We start from the raw sequence: 26,765 nt of genomic DNA, 5'->3' as shown, positions 1-26,765 counted from the left end.
GAGGGAGGATTCAGGTTATACCCTTCGAAGTGACCAGCAATCTCAAAAGTTCATCTTGAATATTTGCTATTGGCGTGGCAAGCTAAGTCATGATGACAAGAGTTGTGAACTATGGATACAAAGCAAAGGTACCCTACTGGTTTCAGAACAACAAGTTGGTCCATCACTTCGGGTTCTCCACACCGTTCAGCAAGGAAAGGTGTAATCGTGGTGCCTGGGATGTTTGAGAGGACCTCATCTCAACCTGTATGGAGTGAAAAGGAGGTTGCTGACAATAGTGAAGTTGGCGTAGCAACTTCGATTGAGGGAGGCGGCGATGAAATGGTGCAAGAAAACGTTGAGATGGTGCAAGAGGACATTACATCAGTTATGGAATCCGAGTTTTGTGGAATTGATTCCTCATTAATGCTGACATCGTGTTCAAAGCTAGCAGTGGTTTCAAACTCTACAACTATTATGGGAATTTCTGAAAGTCCGAAATCCCAGCCAATCATTAAAGAGTCCAACCCATTTAATACACCTCTTATTTCGGTTGTGGAAGTAAAGAATGATACATTGGCAGCAAAAATAAGTGATATTGAAGCAGCATTAATCACGCATGATAGCTCACCAATTATTGCTCCTATTAACTCTAATTCCCAACAATCCCAACGGCAAGTGTTTAATGAGGCCAATATTCCAGACAAGGAAAAAATCTCAACAACAACAATTAGGGGTCATGAGCTGGATCAATCCAATCGGCCTCCACACCATGCCATCCGGAAACCATCTCCATGGCCAATCTTGAAGGTGAACTTTGATGGTGCTATTTTCCTAGAACAAAATTATGTGGGTGTGGGAGTTGTAATCCAAGATGATAAGGGTTAGGTCGTAGCATCCATGGATGAGAAAATCACTTTACCCTACTCGATTATTGCTGTGGAAGTGAATGCAGCTAAGAGAGCACTCAGGTTGGCTCTAGATATCGATCTCTCACCTATTGTCCCTGAGGGGAATTTCAAGATCACTATAGATGCCCTAATGTGTGAGGGATCATTGTTGATGAACCATGGACACTAGGTAGATGATGCAAAGAGGTTAGCGAAACAATTTGAATCCGTGGAGTTTAGTCATGTAAAAAGAGAGGGTAATAGTGCAACTCACAACATTGCTAGACATGCGAAACATGTTAGCAAGTTATCGATGTGGGTGGAGGATGTTCCTCCACACCTCTCCACTGTAATTCAAGCCGAATCGGCCTTTTGTTAAATAAAATTACATTGCTCTTTCTCATTTAAAAAAAAAAATCTTTCAATGTCAGAACACCTTTGTAGTTACTTCAATTGGCCCACGCCGTAAAATGAAACCCTTAATCAAATCAATGAAATTAAATTCGAGTATATGGTGCACCACTTAGATGTCGGCGATATCCACCTTGTTTTGTTTCTGACTTTCTGTTGTGGCCTGTCTCTGTAAAGAAAGAAAAAGAAAAAGGAAAAGTAATTATTGATGTGATATTGATATCAATATCCTGCTAATTTCAAGTGGGTGCTATTGCTATCACTGCAATTTGTCGTAGAATGTATCATCCTGCTAGAGGGTATTTTGTGAGTTACTGAGGTTCATAACCGTTTGGGTTTGGACTTTGCGCTAAATAATTGAGCACTCAAATCTTGTACTATTAGCTTGTAATGATTGATTTCAAAATAAAAAAAAAAAAAAAAAAAAAAAAAAAAAAAAAAAAAAAAAACAAAACAAAAAAAGAATAAAAAGAAATGAAAAAGGAAAAGTAATTATTGATATGATATTGATAGGATCAATTTTAGATAATTCAACATTTAAATTAAATTAAGTTAGGAATGTAAATCATTTATTCGACTTTTTGTGTTCCATTTTATACTTTATCAATCACAACTTCTTATAAGGTTTTTTTTTTTTTTTTTTTTTTTTTTTTTTTAACTTTAATTATTTTGGTAAGAAGGTCAAATAAATACATCGTAAGTTATGATTGATAAAGTATAAATTGATACAATATCTCAAGTATCAATATTTTCTAATTCTTATTTATTAATTTTTATGACAGGCTAACAAAGTGACAAAATAGCACAAGAGCTTTCTTCATTTCCGTGTTTGGTTGTAGAATCACACTTACCCTTGTCAATATATGAATATTATTAAATTATTAATTACTTGAACTTTGTACATTTAGGGTAGAGGTATCAACAGATCAGGTTCAAGTAAAATTATGCTCTACCGTCATTTGACTCGCCACTTTTGGATAGGAGAAATAAAAATCAGTTATCAACCGTCGAGACTTGTGTCATGTGATTGCTTGCCGTATTAGAACTTCAGTATGCCATAAATTTCTTTTTGTTTTGAGTTATATTAATTAGAAAGAATACAAATTCTATTACATAAATTTTATAAAATAATGTCATCTTTTAAACAAAACAAAAACAATAATACATACTTACTACAAAATTTACTACATAAGCCTTATTATGATACCCCAAATTTTGTTAATTGGATTGGATTATATAAGCGTATGTTGTATAAGTATATGTTAGTCCCACATTGGGTGTAGATTATATAAAATTAATTAAAAATATTAATATTAAATTACTTTATATTTTTAATTAATTTAATATATTCAAACCCGCATGTTAGATTATACATTTTTATTATCTTTAATAAACATGTTAAATTTTTTGTGTTAATCAAGTGTTATTTATTATTTAATGAAATATTTTACAAATAAATTAGTTATTCAACTTTAATCATCTTAATATCTCATAATTTTTTCTTCTAAATAAAAAAGCCTCTCTATGACAATTTTGGGAGGCATAGGTAAACCTAGAGATGCTCATGAAACCTTTTAATAATACATGTCCCACTTATACACCAAGAATATATCCGATTAAAACAACCGACTTCTTATTCCTACAGCTCTTTCATGAGTAGATTTTGATTAAGTGATCCACAATTTCCAATTATCTAGTGTGCATTTGGAACGCACGAAAAACGTGTGTTCCAGTGTTTAGCTGAAACAATGGTGGGTGCTGTATACTGTTTACAGGACCCACAAGTACTTTTTTCCCCCAAAAAAACAGCTTCAAAACTGAGTCTCACGACACTATTTACACATTTAAAAATTATTTTATTACAATATTTTCAATTTTCAGCAATAAGCAGTATCTAAATAGACTCCTAATGCATGATATGTAGAATTTATCACAAAAAAAATACGAATAGATATTGTGAGGGATGAGGCATGGATAATTACTGAATTACACAGTTTTCACCTAAAATGTTAGGGATGGTGGTCAATATTTTGCAATCTTAAAGCCAGCCTTTTTTCGGTGATGGACCAATCAACCTCATTGCTCGGGCTTTTTGTTTTTGTTTTTTGTTTTTTGTTTTGTTTTTTTTTTTTTTTTTTTGTGTTGTATTAACCTAATTGCTCAGGTTGAATCAATGTCAAAGGCAGGTCATTCAAATATTTAAAAGAAGTAAAAAGTTAAAATTAAAAATGTAAAAAAAAAAAAAAAAAAATTTAAATGTGAAGGAAGTGGTGTAATTGCATGGTGAAATTGCTTTTAGCAACTGGACCTAATTTGGAGCTCAATATGAAATCCTATTTTCTTGCAAGACCGGTTCGGATAAGGGATGATCGGAATGAGGGGGTTCTACTTCTTGTTGGCAAGCCACTTAACCTTAGTACCACATAGTTGTTCCAGTCTCCAATAAGCATAGGTCTCCTCACTTATCCCTCCCCCAACCAGATCTCCTTTATTATTGGTTCAAAGCCTACAATCCATGCAAGTTTGGTTGTCCAAATATAGTCTTATAACCTTCGGCACCAAGTCCATGGGCCAGATTATGGGCTTTGCTTACAAATTTTATGTCATTGCATTTCTTTTGTCTTTTTTAGAATGACAAAGTTATGTCAATCTCATTACTAGATGCTAGTATTTGAAATAGAGTATAAATGCTAGGTTGTTATGGATGAAATAAAGTATATTGATGTATTAGTCATGATTTTAAAAATCAGAACGGTCAAAAAACCGAAAAAGATAGTGGTTATCGGTTTTCTGGTCCGATTGGTGATGTCATAAATAGTTTAATTAATAATTATATAATTTAAAAAATAAAACAAAAACAAAATAACTCAAAATATTTATTAAAAATTTATCCAAGGCATATAAATAATTTTAAGCGAGCTTTCACACCTTATAGTACTAAAAAGATTATAAATAATAATATTAACATTAGGAAAAATATATATTTTTATTGCAACTTTTGCCTTTATATGTTTTCAAAATGAATTAATTGGACTTCAAGATTAAATTGAAGCTATTTTGTTTTAATCAGAAATTCAAGCTATTTTAATGTTTAGATACAAATTATTCTATTTTTAGAGTAAATAAATATTTAATATAATTGGTAATTTTTTAGATAACATCAATCAAAGTTAGTAAGTTACAAACAACAATAGTTGAGAGAGAAGGAAAAGAAAAAGGGAAAAAAAAAAAAAAAGTATGGCAGACATTGTATTTGTGGTACAAGTTTATTATTTTATAACATTTTTTACTCTCTTTAATGCTTGCCAGCTAAATGACAGTATATCATTAAAATATATTAGCCCTTGAGCATGCGCTTACGTGCGTGCTTAGAGATTTTTCAATTTTTTTTTATAAAAATTAATAATTTGCATTTATTATAATTTAGATTTTTTTTTATATTTTTCAAACAAATAAAAATGATAAATTTTAAAGATAAGCAGTAATTGTAATTTTTTTTTTGAACATAAGGGGAAAAATGTTAAATTTTAGGAATTCTCTTTTTGAATTCAAAAAGAAATTTGTTATTTAACATTTATGACCCTATTTCTAAATGAAGTTACTCTCCATTAATGATGGTATTTTTGAACCACATAAAAGTCCAGTTAAAATATGAGAATTCTCTTCTATATAGTATAGATTAAAATAAAATAAAAAAAAATAAATAAAAAAATAAATAAAAAAAACAAAACAACAACCACCACTGTTTTAAAAATTGGACTTACCACCGCACACCCTTAGTGCGGTGGTCACTCTACAAGTATAAGTGCTTGTGGGGTGTGGAGGGCAAGGGCCAAGGTTCAAGTCTTCGGAAGAGAGTTTCACACACATATACACTTAGATTAGGCTATAGTAGAAATTTTATCTTGTATAAAAAAATTTAAAAAAAAAAAAAAAAAAGGACTTGACCGACAGGTTCAATTAAGAACTAGACACCAGTTCAGTTCGTTAAAATCCCTCAAAATCGATATAAAATCAATAAAAAGCCAGGTTAAACCGAGAATCAGGGCACAAATCGGTTATTTGACCGTAACAATTTTTAAAACCATGACCACCACTCATATTTCTATAATACAAATACTTCTATATGTAAAACCCATTACAATTAGAAAAGTAGATATTATCGATGAAGGAAACACGGTGTAGCCAACAACTACAAGCCTGCAACTTAGAGATCTTGATGGTGACTTTAACCTCCATGTCAAGATCGACGAGCTCCAAGTCTAGTTTTTTGGTGCTGCTGTCATTGTAGTTGATGTCAACTTAATGAAAACGTCATTGATTCTCAACTTTCTTATATTTAACAGAGCTGGTTTAACCGTACCGGTTATCAGTTTTCACGATCAAACCTATGGTTTCCGATTAAACTTGCTTTTCCTGTAATTTCTAGTTATTTTGGATAACCAGATTGAAATTGAGTCCAGTTCTCGATCAAACCAGCTAGTCCGATCTGGTCTTAAAACCATGGTATTAGTGTTAAGATTATGTCATTTATTCAAGTTAATGGATTTTTTTTTATCAATAAGTCTGAGGACACAAAATTTTTCATAACGGTTGACATGACTTATTGTGATTGGTACATAATAAAATTTGTGCCAAAGATGAGGTCAAGTGAAAGTAATATTATTATTTATGATCACAATTACTTGCCACCTTAGCAAATTGTCCTAGTCATTATTTGAATGTCCTCTTTGAATTAATGAATTGACTCAATTGAGAAATGAGTTGTAGTTATCAAAGTCATGGTTTAAAATGTTATAAAATTTATATTTTTCTCTATCATTAGTTTTGTCTTTGCAAACGCATATTAATACAAATCATATAATTCATAAAATAAAAATAAATAAAAAAAATTCCATTGTAAGAAGACTAGTATTACTTTTTTGAGAAAAGAATAATACTATTCTCTTTTTTTTTTGGTAAACAAGAATAATACTATTCTAATGTTGCAATTTGGGTTTGTATGATGGAGCTTCTAATTTACTGGCCCAATATGCCTAAATGCAAGAGGAAATTTAAACCTAGAGGAACAGACCATGAAGTTAACTTGAACTAATGCATAACATAAGTAAGACATTTTGTAAGACACATGTTGTATATTGTGGGGAGTCAATTTTGTAATAAAGACTAATTTGATTTGACTAAGGGAACGATATATTTCAATACTGATCAATACCAGTGTAACGTTTTAATATTATCATTATATACATACTAAACTAAATGTTCTGCAAAATACTAAAGATACTACAAATTTTATAACGTAACATTTTGTAAATTGATGCAATAATAGCTATGATTGGGAAATAACAATAACATAATATAAATAATAAAAAATATCAATAAACAAATTATGATTGATGACATTAATTTCTAAAGATGAGGTGGTTAAAACCTAAAACGTGGCACTTTCAGGTCCACAACTTTTAATCCTGATATTCTCATTCTCCAATCCCACCTACCCCACCTTCTACCATCTTAATTTCTTCTTTTTCGTTTGAGATTCACTTATTTTGTTGAAACTAAAAACTCTTTGAGATTCGTTTATTTTACTGAAATTAAAAACTCTGTATTAAAATTATGGTAGATAAAAATAAAAGTTAGCTGAAATAGTACAGTGAGACCTATAAATAATACCAAAAAATACATTTATAAATAGTAACAAAAATAAACTGAATAGCAAAATAAGTTAGAAAAAATAATATTTGTCAAATAAATACTTCATCTTCCTCCTTTTTAACTCTAAACTCTCTTATGTACTTTGGTTTCTCCTCCTTCGGTCTTTCACTGCTTCAACTTTAATTTCAACTAAGAGTTTTGGCTGCAAATCTATGATGGTTACGCAGAATGGATAATTTTATATAGACACTAAAAAGATAATTTCTTATATAAACACAATTATAATAAATGTTTATTAATAAATACTATAAATATCAAATTTTATAATTAGAAAAAAAATAAAATAAAAGAAAGAAGATAAAATCTTGTTGAACTTTTTATTCTTATTTTTATGAGATCTTATTGAACTATTTGACTATTGAGTAGTAGATCGCACATGAACCGGCATACATGTCATCATCCATGATAGAACAGTCAATAAAAATGCTCTACTTTTCTTCTAAACTGAAGTTACTTGAATGTACCCTATCTTAGATATTATCCCTGCACACGATACTTCACCACCACAAAAATGGAGGATCTGAGGCTGAGAGGGTTCAACAAAAGTTCCATAACCTCTACCCCTTCCCTTCACACACTTAGACACGCACGTCGCACAACCTTGAACTATGTGTTTATGGCAGTTTACACTTGTGCTATCTTAGCCCATCTTTATCACCATGCACACAAACTCATCCAATCAACCACCTTAGCCTCCTTCTTTATCACCCTTTCCTTGTTTATCTCTGTTATTATCTGTTTGTTTTTAGATCCCTTAAAACACAACCAAATTAACCTAGTTAATTAGCCAAGTGATTACTTAATCAAATTATCAAATCTAGGTTAACACACATATATCATATTATTGTAAAGTGCGGAAAATAAAGAACATAACAATATGATAATCTAGGAAAACCAAACCAGTAAAAAATCTGAGGAAAATTTAACCTAACTATCCTCAAAGTAAAACGAATCCACTATGAAAGAATTGAAATTTACACAATAGTGACTTAGACCACTAACATCCTATTGCTACCTCGAGTAGGAAACTTACTACCACGACCACATGACAATTCTGAGTCCACGGACTACTTCTTTCTTGAATTCCCAGCAAGTACAAGCACTCCCACTTGTATCTCTTTAAGCTCTTGAATCTGCAATTGAATTGATCACCAAGCTCTCGACAACAATCTTGAGATTGGAAACTCTAAGTGTATGGGAAGGCAAACATCTCTAGATCTCACAGAAGATTAACACACACATCATGAAGAGCAACAAAGCCTTTAGAGAGCTTTTGGGTACAAAACCCTAGATCTACAAAAGAGGCACACTCTTCTCTCTCTAAAAAACATATAAAAATGTTTTAGGGTTTCCTTTATATACGTTTAAGTAGAGTTTGGGCTGAATTGGAACTCTATAGAAAAATAAATCTGCACGTGGTTCGATCAATCAAGTCTAATTTTCGATTGATCGAGCCTTGCAAATTTAGTCCAATAAATTCTGCAATCATTCGATTCCAATTTTACAAATAAACTTACTTTGAGCAAGCCTAAACCTAGACTCTATGTTTTGATCATGCTTTGCTGACATAATACAAATTGAAGTTCTAATACATTAGTTCCTAAAGTCTTAGAACCTAACATTATCCTTGCCATCATTTGGGTCATGCAGCAATGTTTCCGAGTGGCCATTGTTTATCGCAGTGAATTTTTTGAAAACCTTGAAATGGTTATGAAGAAATCGGATTTCCCAGCACTAGACGTGATCATATGCATAGCAGATCCGTACAAGGAACCACCAATAAGGTTGGTGAGCACGGCCTTATCAGTCATGGCTTATGACTATCCAACAAAGAAGATTTTGGTCTATGTATCAGATAATGGTGGTTCATAGCTCACTCTCTTTGCTTGCATGGAAGCTGCAAAGTTTGCAAGCCATTGGTTACCACTTTGTAGGAAGACTAAAATAATAGATAAAAGCCTAGAAGCCTATTTTGCATCAAATCACTCATGGTCATCTGATGCTGAAAAGATAAAGGTAATAGTATTGAGTAAAACCTTTGGGCCAAAAGGCCCAAAACTTTGTTATAATTTCTTAAGTTTATTTACTGTTTTTTAAAAAGTTTCCTAAGTTTTAGGCTTTCAAAATTTTATCAACTCTCACGTAAAAAAAGCTTCTAAATATTAAGACATTATTTCTATCTCACTTTTAAATATTATTTCACTAAATCCAAAATAAAAAATAAAAATAACCTCATTGCATGTACAAAACGCGTGTGATGAATTTAGTACGAAATATTATTTTCCAATTAAATGTTTAAATTCAACTATGTGACTCTATTGTCAGTATTATCTTACCCAAAGATTTTTAAATTAATCATATGATTGTATTGATCAAATGTTTAAATTAATTATGGAATCTAAAAAACTCAAAGAAGAGTATCTAAGTTTAGCCCAAATCTTTTTGCTACACTCATATTGAGCTAAATTTTACTAATGCCTCGCCTTTTTTTTCCTCTAGCCAAATTCTACTTTTCTTAATGAATTAGATTCATGTTACTTATGTTTCTCCGAAAGAAATAAATTCATATAACTAAAATTTTTATTATCATATAGAAATGTTACATTGCTTAATATTAACACGACATGAGTTATATCCCTACATAATTTCTAGTGTAAGTTTTGAGCAAATTTCCAAGTGGATTATTTGCGCTTCCCAAAGAAATTTCTCTTTATGTTAGCAATTATATGTAAAATCCAATCCTTTATAAATTGTTTATAATTAACATATAATTTCTAAAGTTTCAAATTAAATTTTTTAAAAAATATATTTAAAATTAAGTCATATAGTTTCCTTAATTTCAAATTGAATCTTGGACATTTAAAATGGTATGAATATAAAATTCACAATCAAACAATAATTTAAATGGATATAATTTTAAAAAGTTTTAAGTATTGATTTCAAACTAGAAAAAGTATAAGTTTAAATTTTCAATAGTCTTAAACTTAATGAGATTGAGCTTGGTGAGAGAGTGTATTTAAGTGTGTGTATGTGTGTTTTTAGCAATTAATTTGTTTCTCAACAAAAGAAATTTGATACAAACTTTATTTTCTATATCTTAACTTTTCTATCTTCCAATTAAACACAAATGTAGGAAATTAAAATCTCTTTTATCTCCTCATTTTTTTTCTCACACACTTTTCCATTGCAACTAAATAGCCCCATTTTCTATATAAAAGCCAGGTGCAAATAACATTTGTCTTCCTTTTTAAGGAGAGAAATATAGTGCATATACTAGAGAAACCTGATAGTTTTTCAAAATAAATTGAATCTCAAATTTTAAAAAGAACTCCAAGTACTAATTGCATCTTGTACATTTTTTTTATAAGGAAATTTGCACCATGTATTAAAACCAAACAGAAGAAATTAAAATAAAAAAGAAAGTATTGACAGGCTTGCTGCTATTTCTTGGTCCCTGACAACGGAAAATTATTAGTTACTCCCGAAGTATCATAAATGCGTACTCCCTCCTCTCACATGAATGATGGGTCCTACCATGAATTTAATTAGTGGGACCCACCATTTATGTGAGAGGAAGGAGTACGCATTTATGGTACTCCGGGAATACACAATAATTTTCCACCTGACAACATGTCAATTGGCTGACAGAAAAAAGGACCAACAAGACATAGAAAATAACAAAAACAAAAAAGAGTCATTCATGATTCATTTACCCCCATCTCTTCATTAATACTTCACCTACCCATTCTTTTAAACTTTCGTTTCTCCTTTCAAACCTGTCCCACCCAAAAGCTAAAGTCATTCTTCTCTTTTGTTTTAACTTTGAAGTCTCTTACATTACAGTCTCACTCTCTCGATCTCAAAGTATATTTGTTCCAAAATAAAAAATTTCAGTAAGTTGACGCTACCAATTTTTACGGTTGAACCGGTCGGTTCCTAATTATTCCCGGTTTTTAGTTCTGGTTTTTTGTCATAATCGGACTGGATTAGTGGTCCATTCTTAGTTGAACCAATCAGATCGAGCAATTCGGTCCGGTTTTTAAAACCATGGTCAACATGATTTTACTAGACCCGTTTTAGTAGACGAGATTAATTCACAATTTTCCTTTTTCAATATATATATATATATATTTCAGTGTTTAAGTAATAGAAATCGTAGATAAAAAAATAAAAAATAAAAATTGACAATAGTGTTTAGTAAAGAGTATTTGAGTCATATAAGTGTTTTTAACACTGTATTTTAATTACACATCATAGGTGTTTTTCAAATTTTTAGTAATAGTTTTGAGCAGCAAAATAGCATTATTGTAATTATTTTGAAAATTGTAGGACCTACATAATTTTGACAATATATAAAACACTTTCTTTTAGAAACAAACCAACTATTGAACACACACACACATGCACTTAATTGTGTGTGTTTACATTTTTGAAAAAAATGTTATAGATATATGGTACTAAACACTTTTTTTTTTTTTTTGTATTATGAATACTCAAAATATTTTTTTTTCACTATAGTTTTTAGATCATAATTTTCACATTACTTTGAAAACTAATACCTAAACACTGCTACCAGACGGACCATCAATTTGCTGAATAATCCTTCAGCAACAATTTTTTCACAATCACAAGTTTTAAGAAAGAGAAAATAAAGCAATGTTAGTAATGGATTTTTGATGGGGACTAACTTAAAGATGTTCGTCCATGATGATCGTCCATAGTCATTGCATCTACAATCTGACCATGTCCAGAGAAACCTTAAGAGAAGGATAACAAAGACATTGTATTTAAGAAACAATACAAGTCCCTTTGGAATAGGTCCAGGTAGGTCGTCCATAGTGCAAACATAAGGACGACCAAACAACACTAGGTGAAATCTACAACTAACTCTCTATGTGGAAGAAACTTCTCAAACTTCGCTCCATATATCCCATTTTCTCCGTTAACTACTCATATCATCCATGATGATAGTGGATCTAAACAAGTAGATCCACGACTAACTCTCTATAAAAGAAATAAATCTCATTCACCCAAGGTAAGTTCTAACCATTCACTATTTTCCATCCTTGTGTCCTAGAGAGAAAACTGACTTAACCGTCAGAGGGTCATTGGCCGGGTCACACCAGCCACCTTTGATAGTTCTTTTTTTCTTTTCAGATTCATAGCCATCACCATAGCCCAAAGCATTCTAGCTTACTGATTTTCAAGTATCATCAGATTCAAAAGAGAATCAATAACAACTTTAACAACTCATTTATTCTGAAATTTGTTATGAATAATATTGTGTGTAGAGCTCTCTCTCTCTCTCTCTCTCTCTCTCTCTCTCTCTCTCTCTCTCTCTCTCTCTCTCTCTCTCTCTCAACAATGCACTTTTTGCTATGAGTGAGAGAGGGATGGAACCCCTTAACTTATATATGAATATTTCTCCTCTCAATCTTTTTTTTTTTAATATATATATATATATATAATTTGATAGTTACATTAGGAGGGAAAATTTTAACCTTTCACATATTTGTTGAAAATACGATAAAGTGCCAGTTGACACATATTTCTCTCTTTCTAATCATTGTATAAAGATATATTAAGTTATTAAACACCAAAAAAAAAAAAAAAAAACCTTACAATATTACTGAGCCCTTTTTTTTTTGTAACATTAGTGGCAGGATACATCACAACTAGGATACGTACATGACATTTGTTCATTCGATTAAATGATTGCATAAATTGCACTAAGAATTAAGTATTATTTATACCTCATGCACAAAACTCACACTTTTGAAAAGGTTGGAGAGATCATGGTAGGCAACTTTATTTGCAAATTTTTGAAAAGCCTAATTCCCGAACTTGAACTAGCGACCTATCATTTTTGGAGGAAGGAACTTGTCATTGCACAAATGTTCAACCTCTACTAAATCAATCTTTCTAACTATGAATATTCTTTTTTGACTCTTTCAATTCTAATTTTTCCACTATTAAGTGGGAAGTTCTAAAACATAACCTCTACCTTACTCATATAAAGAGAGAATATGTCATTTGAACTAAAGCTTATTGATTCCCTTTTAAAATTATTTTGGTAGAGAAGATTTATTCATAGATCTTTAATTTTTTAAATTAATGAGATTACCTCATTGAAAGAGTTCTATAAAACAATGACGAGTATCGGCATCAAGTGTGTCAAATGCTAAATTTTTAGAATTCAGCACACCAAAAACAAAAAACCATACCTCATGAGATGTGTCAAATTCCAAATTTGTTACAGTACATTTCTAATAATAGCATTGTATGGCAGATGTTGTATTCATTTTTAGTGTATTTTTTAATAAACTTTCTCTCTCTCCTCTATTAAAAATATATTTAAAAAGAATAAAGAAAAAAATATTTAAATAACGCAGTAAAAGAATAGAATATGTGATGTATGTTGTTTTGTAAAGTGGTGTGTTAAAATAAAAAAATGTAACTTTTTGATGTGTCAAATTATCATTTTTTTTTACATTGCCTAATACTACTGTTCCCATCAACTTAATTACATTCTTGTTCTTAACAATGTTACAGATAATGTATGAAAGCATGAAAGTCAGGGTAGAGAATGTTCTTAAGCGTGGGAAAGTTAGCGAAGAGTATATCACTAAGAGCACTCACAGCAGTGGTGTTATATTGCTATATTTTAGCTTCTTAAACACCAAAATGATGCTCCAGTAATGGAGCTAAATCTATTTTTTTTTTAGCTCTATAGCTACAGTGCACATCTATAGATAGATGTGCACTATTCATGAGAGCTAAAAAATATATATATTATTTTATTCTACCAGTGATTAAAATAATTCCACTTGCACTTTTTTTTTCATTCTTTTATTCGAACCTCTCTCTCTCTCTCTCTCTCTCTCATTCACTCTCATCTCATCTCTGACTCTGAAGCTCATCTCTCTCAATTCACTCTCTCAACTCCGGTGATTAAACTCCGGTCTCTCAATTCACTTTCTCAACTCTAGTCTCTGAATTCACTCTATCCCACCGAAACTCGACATCACCGACCTACCAGCCGTCCCAAGCCGCCGATTAACCTCAAACCCACATCGCCATCCACCTTAGACCCATGCCGCCGATTGCCTCAAACCCACTTCTCTTTCGTTTTCTCTTTCTCTCTCTCTCCGTTTTTAGCTCCAATTGGGTCCCACACTACCCAACTCACCTCAAATTGGAGCATTTTGTTTCGCTTTGCACTCATCATCACTGTTTATGATCATTGATCAATGATTGGCGCAGGTCTCATCGGCCAGTACCAAATCGAACAGAGTATTAGGCATGGGTTTCGGTTTGGTTGTGTTGATTTTTCTGGGTTTTTGTTTTGTTCTTCTTCACTGGTTTTGATGGGCATGGTGGGGTTGTGGTTGTGCAATGATTTTTATGGGTTTGATGGTTGTTGTGGTGGTGTGTTGGTGGTTGAATGAAATATTATTTTATTGTAGTGTTTATATTATTTTATTATGTTAAAAGGTAAAATAGCTCCACTACTGTAGGGTGTGAGAAGGTAAAATAGATAAAGTAACTTTTTGTGTAACTAAAAAGCTAAAAATTTAGATCCACTGCTGTGGATGCTTTAATGAGCAAGAGCACAATGCTTTTAGCAAATGGACGGATGGATTTACACACCAAGATCATTCCACTATCATTTAGGTTTATTTTATGAGTAATGCTATAGAGACATAAAAATGCACAACTTTGTGCTACAACTCGCCACATAGCGAGTTGTGATTAGTGGATATGTGATGTTGGGCCGTGTGGGGACCAAGGCAGTCAATACCGTACCGGCCGGTATGTACCGTATCGGTATGTATACCGATATCGAAACATCAACGTTTCGTACCGGTTTAAATACCGGCCTTACCGGCCATACCGGCCAATTTCGGGCAATACTGATCGGTACAGAAAAAAGTTTTTTTTTTATTTTTTTTATTTTAAGTTTTATAATTTTTGAATTTTTGTTAGGGCAGAATGGTAACTTATTTGCATTAACTTATTAGTATTTTTGTTTTCTTAGTATGCAATGGTAACTTTTAAGCTTTCTATTTTTTTTATATATATATATATATATATATATATTTTTTTTTTTTCTTTTCTTTTCTTTTAATTGATACTAAAGTTTAAAATCATGAATAATTAGTTCTGAATTGAGGAAATGTTTTATGGTAAACTTTTATATTTATTATAATATACACACACACATATACATAAACATATATATATATATATATATATATATATATATATATATATATATATATATATATATTTGTTCATTTATTTATTTATAAATATAAAAAATAGCAGTAAACCCGAAATGGTATACCGGTATTGACCGGTATCCGAAATATATCATATCACTGGCCAAACCGGTACAGCCTCCGGTACGATATTGACTCCCTTGGTGGGGACACACTTCCACCACTCACAACTCGTCACATGACGAGTTATAGCACAAAGTTGTGCATTTTTATGTGTCCCTAGCGTTACTCTTATTTTATCAAAGGGTTAACTATTTGCGTTGAAAAAGAGTATTCATTCTTAACAATATTTAAAAAAAAAAAAATCTTTGACAATGTTAGGGATGAAAATTTTTTAATAATCTTTTCAAAACTTGCTAAGATGACAAATTGTAATTAGAATAATATCATTTTCAGATAAACTTATCAATAACACCACCTTTATTATGCATCTCTCACAAGAAGTCAGATCAATAGTTGTGAAAAAAAATTTGTATTGCAAGACCTTTTTCTTCATTCCAAAGAAATTAATCAAAGGGTGCTAAAAAAGTAGTAAAACAATTTAGTTTTGGGCATCTAATCTATATATATATATATATATATATATATATATATATATATATATAAAACCGAAGCCTCTGAAACTCCCACAATTTTCCATGTCATCACTATTTTCTTTTTATTTTTATTTTAGATTCTTTTTATTTTAGGTTTTATATCTTATATATTTATTATTTCTCTTCAATGTGTAATTATCTTATCAAGTGTTATAATAGTTTAGTTTAAATAAAATTCTATTAGATATATGGTTCAAGAGCTTGAAAATTCTAATTCAACTAAAATTCTATAACAAATATTTCAACAAATATAAACCCTTGCCAAGGTCAAAACTCTTCATACTCACTAAAATTTTCACAAAGAAAACACACACGGCAAATTAAAGCCATGGTAGGAAGCATGAAGGTTCAGAAGAAACAGAGAATTGAAAGAGATGATGACAAAGACGAAGACGACATAATTGAAGGTTCATACTCTTACTATTTCCATTTTTTTTGTTTTCTATTCTACACTTTTTCACTATAGCGTATTATAAAAATCAGTGCTCAAAAACTATTTTCTCATGATTTATATATAGATAAGCAAAACTAACTTTTAATTATTTTAAGTTTAATATGCATTCACACAACCAAACGTTAACCATTGTTTTCAAGCCACTCCAAAAATTGAGCTGTTCAGGCGGTTTTGTAGACTTGGTTTTTAATTTTTAAGTACTGTTTTTAATTTCTTTTTTAAATATAATCCTCAACCACAACAACTAAATCATGATCTAATATATTTTTTGTGGTCGGTTATAGATCTTTTAAGATATTCGTTAGGATTGATCACACACACACACACACACACACACACACACACACACACACACACATATATATATATATATATATATATATATATTCGTTATTATCATTTTATTTAAATAAAATTATTTTTGTTTAGTCAAAACTTAATAAAGAGTGAAACTCTATCTCTTTAACAAGTCCAACTTAAACTCAAATTCATCATTATCATTTTTTTTAAAAAAAATTATTTTTGTTTGATCAAAACTTAACAATGAGTAAAACTTTATCTTTCTAATAAGTCCAACTTAAATTCAAACTCAAATGTTGATAATCTATATAAAAACAAAGATTCTGATAAGACTCAAAAACAAAAATTCAACTTTCTTCTTTGATTAATGAATTTTATGTCAAATTTGTTTATATTGTTATTATTAATAAAATTTCAATTCAAAATATGTGGATATTTGTTTATATTGTTATTAATGAATTTTATCTTTTATGTCGAATTTTTTATTTGCTTTCATATGTGCCTGTGATTTTCTTTATATCTTATTCTTTTGTTATATTTAGAATTAATTTTCTTTCATATGTTGATCTTAATTCTTCACCTTAAATGCTTTTTATTTAGGTTCATGTGATTTTTTGTTTTCTTATTAAAAGCTATGATTTTTGGTTGATTAATTATTTGTTTGGATTAATTTCAATTAATTATTTGTATGGATTCAACATAAAGATAATGGAATTAGGTATTATAATTTTGAATTGTCTATATTGTTATTACTACGAGAAAGTTATATTGCTACTCAAATTTGAAACTTGGTGTATCTTCCTCATATCATGGCATTTGTTTATATATTTGTAGTTTATATTAGTTTTAAACATGTGTGTATATATAACTATTGGAAGTTTTGCTTTATTAATTTAAGAATTGTAAATTACTTTGTAAGTTTCAGTAACTATGCACTTGCAACTCAATAACGTTCAATGTTAAACAACACTTTTAAATTATGGAAAAGTATAGAAGGTAAATATTTCTTCATTTTTTTCAGAGTCAATAGTTTTTCCGTGCATTGCACGGGTTAACGACTAGTGATTCTAATTCCTATGATAAAATAGTTATTCCTTTTATCGTTAGGTACTTAAACCTTTAATGGCCATCTAATCTATTGGCTTGTACCATGATCAAGTCTTATTAAAGAGTAGCAAAAACAAAGATATCACGGATCATTTGATGCCAAATCTCATCTATCTCTCTAGAGAAAAGAGCAAAACTTCCTTCCACCATTTCAAGGCTGGTACCCTTAATGTCCTCGTAAGCCTTCTTATATTTGAGCCAAAATGCACTATGTTACACATGCTACTACTTCTTTTATTGTTTTTTTTTTTTTTTTTTTTTGGCTGTGTTTTAAAGCTTCGTGTCTCGGCTGCCATGACCAATGCACCTATAATCCTAACCCTGGATTGTGATATGTGCTCCAATGATCCACAAACACCTCTTCGTGCATTGTGTTATCTATTAGATCCTAAACTTTAGTCCAAAATAGGATATGTTCAATTTTCTCAAATGTTTCATGGGATCAACAAGAATGACACTTATGGTAGGGAATATAAACGAAGTTTTCAAATTAATCCAATGGGCATGGACGGATTACTGGGCCCAAGTCATGTTGGAACTAGATGCTATTTCAATAGGCGGGTTTTCTTTGGAGGTCCAACAACTTTTATTTCACCAGAAATCACAGAAATTGGCCCATACCATGTAGTGGACAAGCCCATCCAATCCCAACAAATTATGGATTTGGCACACAAAGTTGCAGAATGCAATTATGAGAACAATACCGAATGGGGATTCGAGGTAAGCCTACTAGTTTGTTTCTATACCCCTAGCACATCAAAGTGAGTATTGATTCTAAAAATAAAAAACCAAAGTTAGTAATGAATCTGTTATGCAATTTAGTGTGCATTTCAATTACTTTTTTCCTTATTTTTTGTTAGCTTATTCATTTGCTTATGGTCAATTTATACAATCATTACTTTTCCTAAGTATAACTATATTTTTGTATCCTATGGAAGTATTTAGGTGGTGGGCTCATTGGTCCGGGATGTGACATACATGCGGAAGTCTTAAGTTCAATCCACCACATTAAACAGTCTATTGGATTTCTAAAGTGTCTCATGGGTAGGGAATGGAATAGAGTGGCTAAAGGCTAAGATAATACTTTCTTATATTATAAAAAAAAAAATATATATATATATATATATATATATATATATATATGTGTGGGGATAAAATTCACCAGTCCACAGTGGGCCTTAGGACCCGTGCGGAGCCCAACCATAACAGGAAGTGAAAGCAGGGCCGAAAGACTCTCAGCCCAATCCTGTTGGGCCAGACTTGTTTAAGGGGCGTCCGAGGAGGAGTGTCTCATTGGACGCACCAAAGGGGAGTACAACGCACCCCTGTACACGGTGAGAAATTGTCCCAAGTAGAAGGAAAATGCTAGACATCTAGGAGGCAACCACAACTGCCGCATTAAATGCAAGGAAGCTACTTTTCCAGCCGCATTAATGTAAAGAAGACAGGTGAATAGTGTTATCTTGGCCAGTGCAACTCACAGAAAAGAAGGGGGATGTCCGATGGGACATGCACTCAAGTGGAGGCCCAAATGATTAACAAGTGTAAGGTCATTATCAGTTGAAGGATGCTATATAAGAGAAGAAAATCCCCATGAAGAGGGGATCGGAAAATTGACAAAGGTAGGAAGAAAAAGAGAGAGAGAGAGAGAGAGAGAGAGAAGAATTCTGTAAACAGAGCATAAGAGGCAGACATATTGCTCCTCGGATTGTTATACCATGAAGCTTAATGAAATATCCCCACGTTCAAATTGTTGCATGGCCTACTAATAATTACGTTCATTCTGTCAAGATCTAGTTCTGTGATCCACTCTTTACAAATTCATTGCTAAGGGTCCTTTGGGCCAGAACTGCCTGCTTGTTGGGCCTGGGCCCCAAAAACAGCCCTTACAATATGTATACTTTTTTCCAACTTTCAACAAATAATCAAATAAAGTTTTCAACAAAAAACTAATCCTACTCAAGTATCATGTAATAAAAAACCTTATGATCGAATTCTCATTTTCATCTAGAAAAAGTTGAATATCTTACATGGATTAAATTCTTAATGAAGCAAGCCTAAAAAGCCACATTCTAGCAATGCATTTAACTAATTATAACTTCCTAAAAAAAAAAAAAAAAACTAATTATAACTTGTAGGTGATCTATAATTTTAATGTGTAATGCGTAGATGGGCTTCAAATATGGATCGCTTATCGAGGACCACTACACGGGTTATCGGCAACACTGTGAGGGATGGAGGACTATATTTTGTAAACCTAAGAGGCCAGCCTTTTTGGGTGATGCACCAATCAGCCTCATTGATGGGTTGAACCAAGGCCAGAGATGGATCATTGGCATGATGCAAGTTGGGTTCTCAAAATATAGCCCCATAAGCTTTGGCACTGGGTCCATGGGACTTATAATGGCCCTTACTTATGCATATTATTGTGCGCTACTCGTTTGGCTTATTCCATTCACCATATATGCTTTCCTCCCCCAATTAGCTCTTCTCAATGGAGTTAGTGCATTCCCAAAGGTATGTATCTAAACATTTTACAAATTTCTTGTCATTACTTTGGGTTTTTTTTTTTTTTAGTCATGTGACTCATGTTATTACATAAATGTTAGTCCTTGAAATTATTCACTAGGCCTCTCCTCTTTTTTTCTTTTTTCTTTTTTCACCTTTATTCGTTAAAATTTTGATGTGTTAGTGCATGTTATTTATTAATATTAACGGATTTATTGTTTTTATATCAATAAGTCAAAGGACACAAAATTATTCACTATTATTACTTAGTACATGTCGAAATCTTCATAATTTAATTGGTTGGTACCTCTTGATATCTTCAAGATATCCATAATTCAAATCACCCTCCTTATTGTAACTGTCAAAACTTAGTACACAAGACAAACCTACGTTGGGACTAGAGGGCCATGGCTCCTGCCCAACGCAAGCCCTTTTAATTTCATAAAATTATTTTATTTTATTGTAGTGGACCCAAGTCCCCCCAGTGGCCCAGTCCAACGCCTCCCCCCATCTTCTTAAAATCTTTTTTTTATATAATAGATATTTAAAACTTATCTTCTTGAAATTTAATTAGTTCAAAAAGGCTTAAAAATTTGTTAAGTTAGTCTGTTACTTGTGACTGGACCTTAAATAAAAACTTTTTAACCTGAAACGTTTTTTAAAATTGTTTTCTACTTTTTTTGGTATTTTAAGCACTAAAGAACTTTAGAAAAAAAAATATATATTTTCTTAATTCAACAAAAAATTTAAGAGAGAGAGAGAGACTATTCTTTAAGAAAATTTATTTTTTATTTCTATTTAAATTAGTTTCTTGCCTTAGAGCACTCACATCATTGGGAGTATAATAGAAAAATGTGTAAAATTTATACATTTTTGCCTAAAAATGACCACATTAGTGATTTATAATGTGTAAATTTACTATGACGTTATTCATTTTGCATTTAGTTTTTTATTCTTTCTTTACATTTCCTAAGAATGAAAGAAGAAAATGGATTGTAGTTGTGTGTGAAAAAATATGTAAAAAAAATCAAGAAAAAATGATATTTTAATAAAATGTAGTGTAAAATAGATAATTTAATGTGGATTTTTTTGAAAAGTGAGTATGTAAAGAAGAAAATGTAAATTCTTATGCTAAAATAGATATAAAAAAAAAAAAATGTCCGAGTTGATAGGAATGCTATTATGTGTGCATTCATGTTTTCAAAGCACACAAAAGTTCTTTTTTTATTCATCATCTCTTTCAGAATTGTGTCAAATCATTGACAAGAATTAAAATATCAATAACCTACCAATTTATTTATAAAGTGATTATAATTTGTATTTACTCTTCTCTTTCTATATTTCTGTTATAATTATGCATTTTCAATAATAAATTCTTACAAAATAAGACTACAAAATAAAAATGAATATGGTTTTTGTCTTAAAAAAAAAACTACTTGATTTTATAAATTGCAAGGAGAATAACTAAAAACATAGTTAGAATCAATTATAAATTATTCAAAGAATTTAAATAACATCAAATTCAATTTTGATAAATTGATAGATTTAAAATGTATGAAGAAACAAATATTTTGTGTATTTTCTTTTATTAACATTTTGTTAATATTGAATAAATACTAGTTTTTATTTTTCACTGTATACTTTCTTTTCCATTTTAGCATAATTTTCATTCTTGAATTCTAAATTTCTTTGGTTCATACGTTGGCCCCCCTAAACTAAATTTCTAATTCCGCTTTTGGGACCATGTGAAAGTAATATTGCTACAACCACAACTTGCCACCTTAGCAAGTTGTAATGAGGAAAAAACAAAAGTATCCCCTCCATGTTGGTATTTTTCAATTAAGGAATTGACTCAATTGATATGGTGGTGGAATGATCAAAGAATGTGGATGATAAGAGTACTCTCATGCAACCTGTTTGCATCCCTAGAGTACTTTCTCAAGTGTCTAGGCATTTCCACATACGGTTTTAGTTTGACCAACAAATTTGTTGATGATGAACAAAGCAAAAGATATCACCAAGGTGTTTTTGACTTTGGAGTCCCATCACCCATGTTTGTGCCAATAACAATAGCTGCAATAATCAACTTAGTTTCATTTTTTATGGGGCTCATGCAAGTTTTAAAAGGAAGCAATTCGGAGGGCTTCTTTGTGCAGATGTTTATCGCAGGTTTTGTAGTGGTGAATTCCATGCCAATCTATGAAGCCATGGCCTTAAGGAGAGATAAAGGAAGAATGCCACTCACGATTACTACAATTTCTACATGTCTGGCATTGGCTCTCTATGTTCTAGCTTCACAGCTTCTCTTCCTCTAAGGAATTGGGTTTGTATTCTTGCTGTTAAATTAGTGGAAAACTTCATTACTTGTATGAAATTTCAAGTATGGAACTTGGCGGCCTTCGTTTGGGGCTACCGTAGAGACAAATAAAGAAGAGTAATAAGAGTAATAATTTAGAATATATATAGATAAGAAGAAGATATAATCTAATGTAGATTTGTCAAAATTCATTTCCAATAAAAATATATTAAGTAAATTTGTAGCTTAAGGCTACAACTAATTTTGTAATTAAATTTTATCTCATATTTAATAGTTTTTCTGTGCATCGCACGGGTTGGCGACTAGTTCTTACTAGTTGCAAACCCACGTAATGCATGGGAATAAGAAATATAATTATTTAATAAGAATACAATGTAAAATTTTAGATTAAATAGTGCATGTGTTATTTAAAAGGTTTTTATATTTTTATAAATTTTAAATAATGAAAAATATAATGTATTTTGCATTCAACAATAATACAAAGTGATGACTAATTTGAACATATAAAAGAATATAATTTTTAAAAATGTACAACCTCATTCCATGGAACATATGTAATGTGTTATATTAAGTTTAAATTATTATATACATTTAAAATTGTAACATTTTTTCTCTTCAAAAAAAAAAAATTGTAACATTTTTTTCCAAATAAAACTATAATTCCTATATTAATGAAAATTAAATTTTATAGTAATATTTTGAATTTTTATAATTTTTATTGCTTTTTTAGGGTTCATATCTCTAATTTCTAATGCCAATTTTGTTTGTTTATTTTAATCCAAAACTAAAGAATTTGGCCCAAAAAAAGAATAAAATTTATACTTTTCAATCCAAAATTTAAGAAAACAAAATTGAATTTTTGCGCCCAAAATTGAAAATGAATTTTTGGACTAATACGGACCAAAGTGGGCCAAACGGGACCTAATTGGACTGATATGGACAAAACGGACAGAATGGACCGATGTTGACTGAAGTAGACTAAAGTGGACTGATTGGACTAAAATTTCCTAAAGTGAACCTAAATGCTACGTTGATGTAGCTCAAAATGATCATAACAATAATAAATATTTTGCTTCAACTTTTAGATATGATATAGATTTGTAAGACTTATATGTAGTAAAATTTGAACTAACTATAGTATCACTGCATAATAAATAGGAATTTGTTTGTTATGTTGTTGATGTAAAACCAACCAATCATGTCACTTTCTAATTTTTCTAGTTAATAAACGATATCATGTTCATGAGTTATTTTTACTATTTAAAATTTTAAATAAAAACATTCATAAGATGCATTATTTAAAAGATCTTATGTTTGAAAAATATTAATTTTTAAAAATGCTTACATTAATTCATGTACTAATAGATTCTAACAAAATAATTAAATTAACTCATTTAGTTATTTTTTCTCAAAAAAAAAAAAAAACTCATTTAGTTATTTACTAATATATCTTACAATTGAAATAGACCGAAGTAAATCAAAATGCTATGCTAATATGGCTCAATAAAAACATAATAACAATAAATATTTTCTAACTTTTAGATATTATATAGATGTGCTATAAAGGTGACAGTATCAACGGAAATTATTAAGTTTCCAAACTTGGTATATAAGTAGTGGTATCAAATGTAAAGACTAAAGAGACCTAGTATTCATGATGAAATATTTCATTTTCACCTTTAATTAGCTTTTTATAGAACTGATAAAGGTGTTTCCGGTTGGGAAGCCTGGTCTCTTGTGTGATTCCTTTAATCTTTTGCTTAGAAATATAACCAGCATGCATAAAAAATAAAAAAAAATAAAAATAAAAAATAAAAATTGTATTAGTTTTCCGTAGAAATATAATTCGGAGTCATTGAAAATAAATATAAAATAAATAAAAATAGAGAGACCATGACAATAAAAAAGCTGAGAAGTATGTAGGACCTCAGTCTACAGTTTACAGATGATAAAGAGATTCTCTTTTCCTTTCACCATCAAAACAACATATTCTCTTGAAGGTCTTAATGAAGACAATTTTTCTAAGATCATACTATGTATCATCATTTTTGTCACATTTTGTTATAATGGTAAACAATCACATTCGTATGGATCTATTATATTTCTCCACCAATCATAGTCATTAGTCAACCACATCATAGTGGTTGCACAAAATTATTTATCTAGAATTTCTCTAATGGATAATTAATTGGCTCCTAGTTTCTATTGTGTATTGAGTGGTAAAACCGTAAAAGGAAACTATAGCAACACGATGTGACAGCATACAAAATTCAAATATGGGAAGAGATTCTCTTTTCCTTTCACCATCAAAACAACATATTCTCTTGAAGGTCCTAATGAAGACATTTTTTCTAAAATCATACTATTTGTCATCATTTTTGTCACATTTTGTTATTGATGATGCCGGAAATATGCCACCAGTGAGTCACACGTTCCTCGTACGACGCCAATGGTACCTGCACAACGAAAAGGAAGAACCTAGCGGGGAGTACCGGTGTGGTACTGGCCAAATACCCTCCGAAGGTTAAGTTAGAACTATTCTCACTGCTCTAGAGTGCTAGAGAGGGTAAATTATGCGTACCTTGGGTCACGAGGGTGCTAAGGTTTTTATAGTAGTAAGGGTCATCCCTCTTTCCCTTGGAGTAGAAGTCCTTTCCTTATAGGAGTTCTTTTGGCCGTATTTTTCGGGATCCTTTCCTTATAGGAATCTCTCGAATATTCTCTAGCGTGGGAAACAAGACAACTCCTTACTCATAACGTGGGAAGCAAGTCGACTTATGCTCGGTCCGTCAGCCTCAATTTATTTCCATCAGCTTTTTGGGCGTCACCTAGTGAGACCGTCAATCTTGGAGACCGTCAGCTATCTCCGTCAGCTATCGCACCGTCTGCTTACATATGGAAGATCGCACAAAACCGTCGGTCTGAGGCTCTCCTCTTATCCTCATCAGTTGCCCCCTACTCTACATGTTCGACGCTTAAAACCGTCAGCATGTGGAGTTATTTCTGAAAAAGAAAACGAATTATGAATGACTCCTCGAGCCGCGAGCTATTTAATGCGAGGTCACGTGGCGCGCAGTCGTTGGCTTCGTTCCTGGGCACGGGCGTCGCCTCGCATTCCGTGCATTTTCCCCCTTATATATATATCACGCCTCATTGTCTCATTTCGCCATTTCAACCTCGCAGATCTTTTAAGAGAGAACCCGTCGCTCTTACTCACGATTCGTTCCGTCAACTTTTATCAATACCGTCATTCTTAAGGTTGTTTCACTTATTCAAGATATATTTCACCTGTAAGTTCTTCTTCCTTTTTGCTTGCTTTTTTTTTATTTTTTACTTTTGCCCAAAAAAATTTTTTATTGAGAACGTCAGTCTAGGAACTTAGGGTGTATCCGTCACTTGTAGGTAGTCAGATGTCAAGTGACGCGTCGAGTGATCAGTCGTCAGTCCGCGACGGAGCGGGCTACGACGAAGTTTTTGGCTCAGGTCAAGAGTCCGACGGTTTTTCTGAGTCGTCAGGAAAAGAAACGTCAGCCCAATCCCTTAGTATTGACGTAGAAGACCGTGTCGAGGGAGTTAGGGAAAAGGTGTTAAGTGAGGTTGAGGTCGAGGGGATCGACGAGGAAATTGTTGATGACGGGAACTGGGAGGAAGGCGACGAGGAGATTGATAGTGACGGGGATAGGGATGATGGTAACGAGGTCAGTAGTGACGGGAATGAGGATGAAGGTGACGAAGAGTCCAGTGAGGGAACTTCAGGGAGTTCTGGAGGTAATCGTCCCTTCATCCTTCCGGAGGAGTGGGTCGTCAATAAATTTCTCCCAAAGATGAGCAACAGAGTTTTTAATGAGTTGCGTATTCGTTTCCAAATCCCAGACCACATTCCCCTTCGTCTCCCTAGAAAAAATGAGAAGTGTTATACAGGGAGGACTGCTGATGTGGGGATGTACGATGCCATGTTCGCAGCTGGCCTTAGATTACCACTGACGGCTTTACATCGTCAGCTGGCGGATTTCTTGGGATTGTTCGTCAGCCAGATTGCTCCGAATGCCTGGAGGATCTTTATTGGTGCTGAGGTCCTTTGGGGTCGCTTGAGTGGGGGGAACCGTCAACTTTCGCTAGACGAGTTCTTTTATTGCTACAGACCCCAGCATAAAGTATCCGCCAAGGGGACATACCATTTTGCACCTCGTGAAAAGAACTTAAGAT

At 31.8% G+C, this 26,765-nt stretch overlaps 1 pseudogene; it reads left to right on the top strand.

Moving 5' to 3' along the window:
- The first annotated feature begins 7,447 nt into the window (after window positions 1-7,447).
- Window positions 7,448-22,991, top strand: LOC126713276 (cellulose synthase-like protein G3; annotated as a pseudogene).
- The last annotated feature ends 3,774 nt before the right edge of the window (window positions 22,992-26,765 follow it).

This window comes from Quercus robur, chromosome 2 (genome assembly GCF_932294415.1).
Source record: "Quercus robur chromosome 2, dhQueRobu3.1, whole genome shotgun sequence".
NCBI lineage: Eukaryota > Viridiplantae > Streptophyta > Magnoliopsida > Fagales > Fagaceae > Quercus > Quercus robur.
The sequence above is the reverse complement of the archived record's forward strand: the minus strand, read 5'-3'. Positions and strand labels throughout refer to the sequence as shown.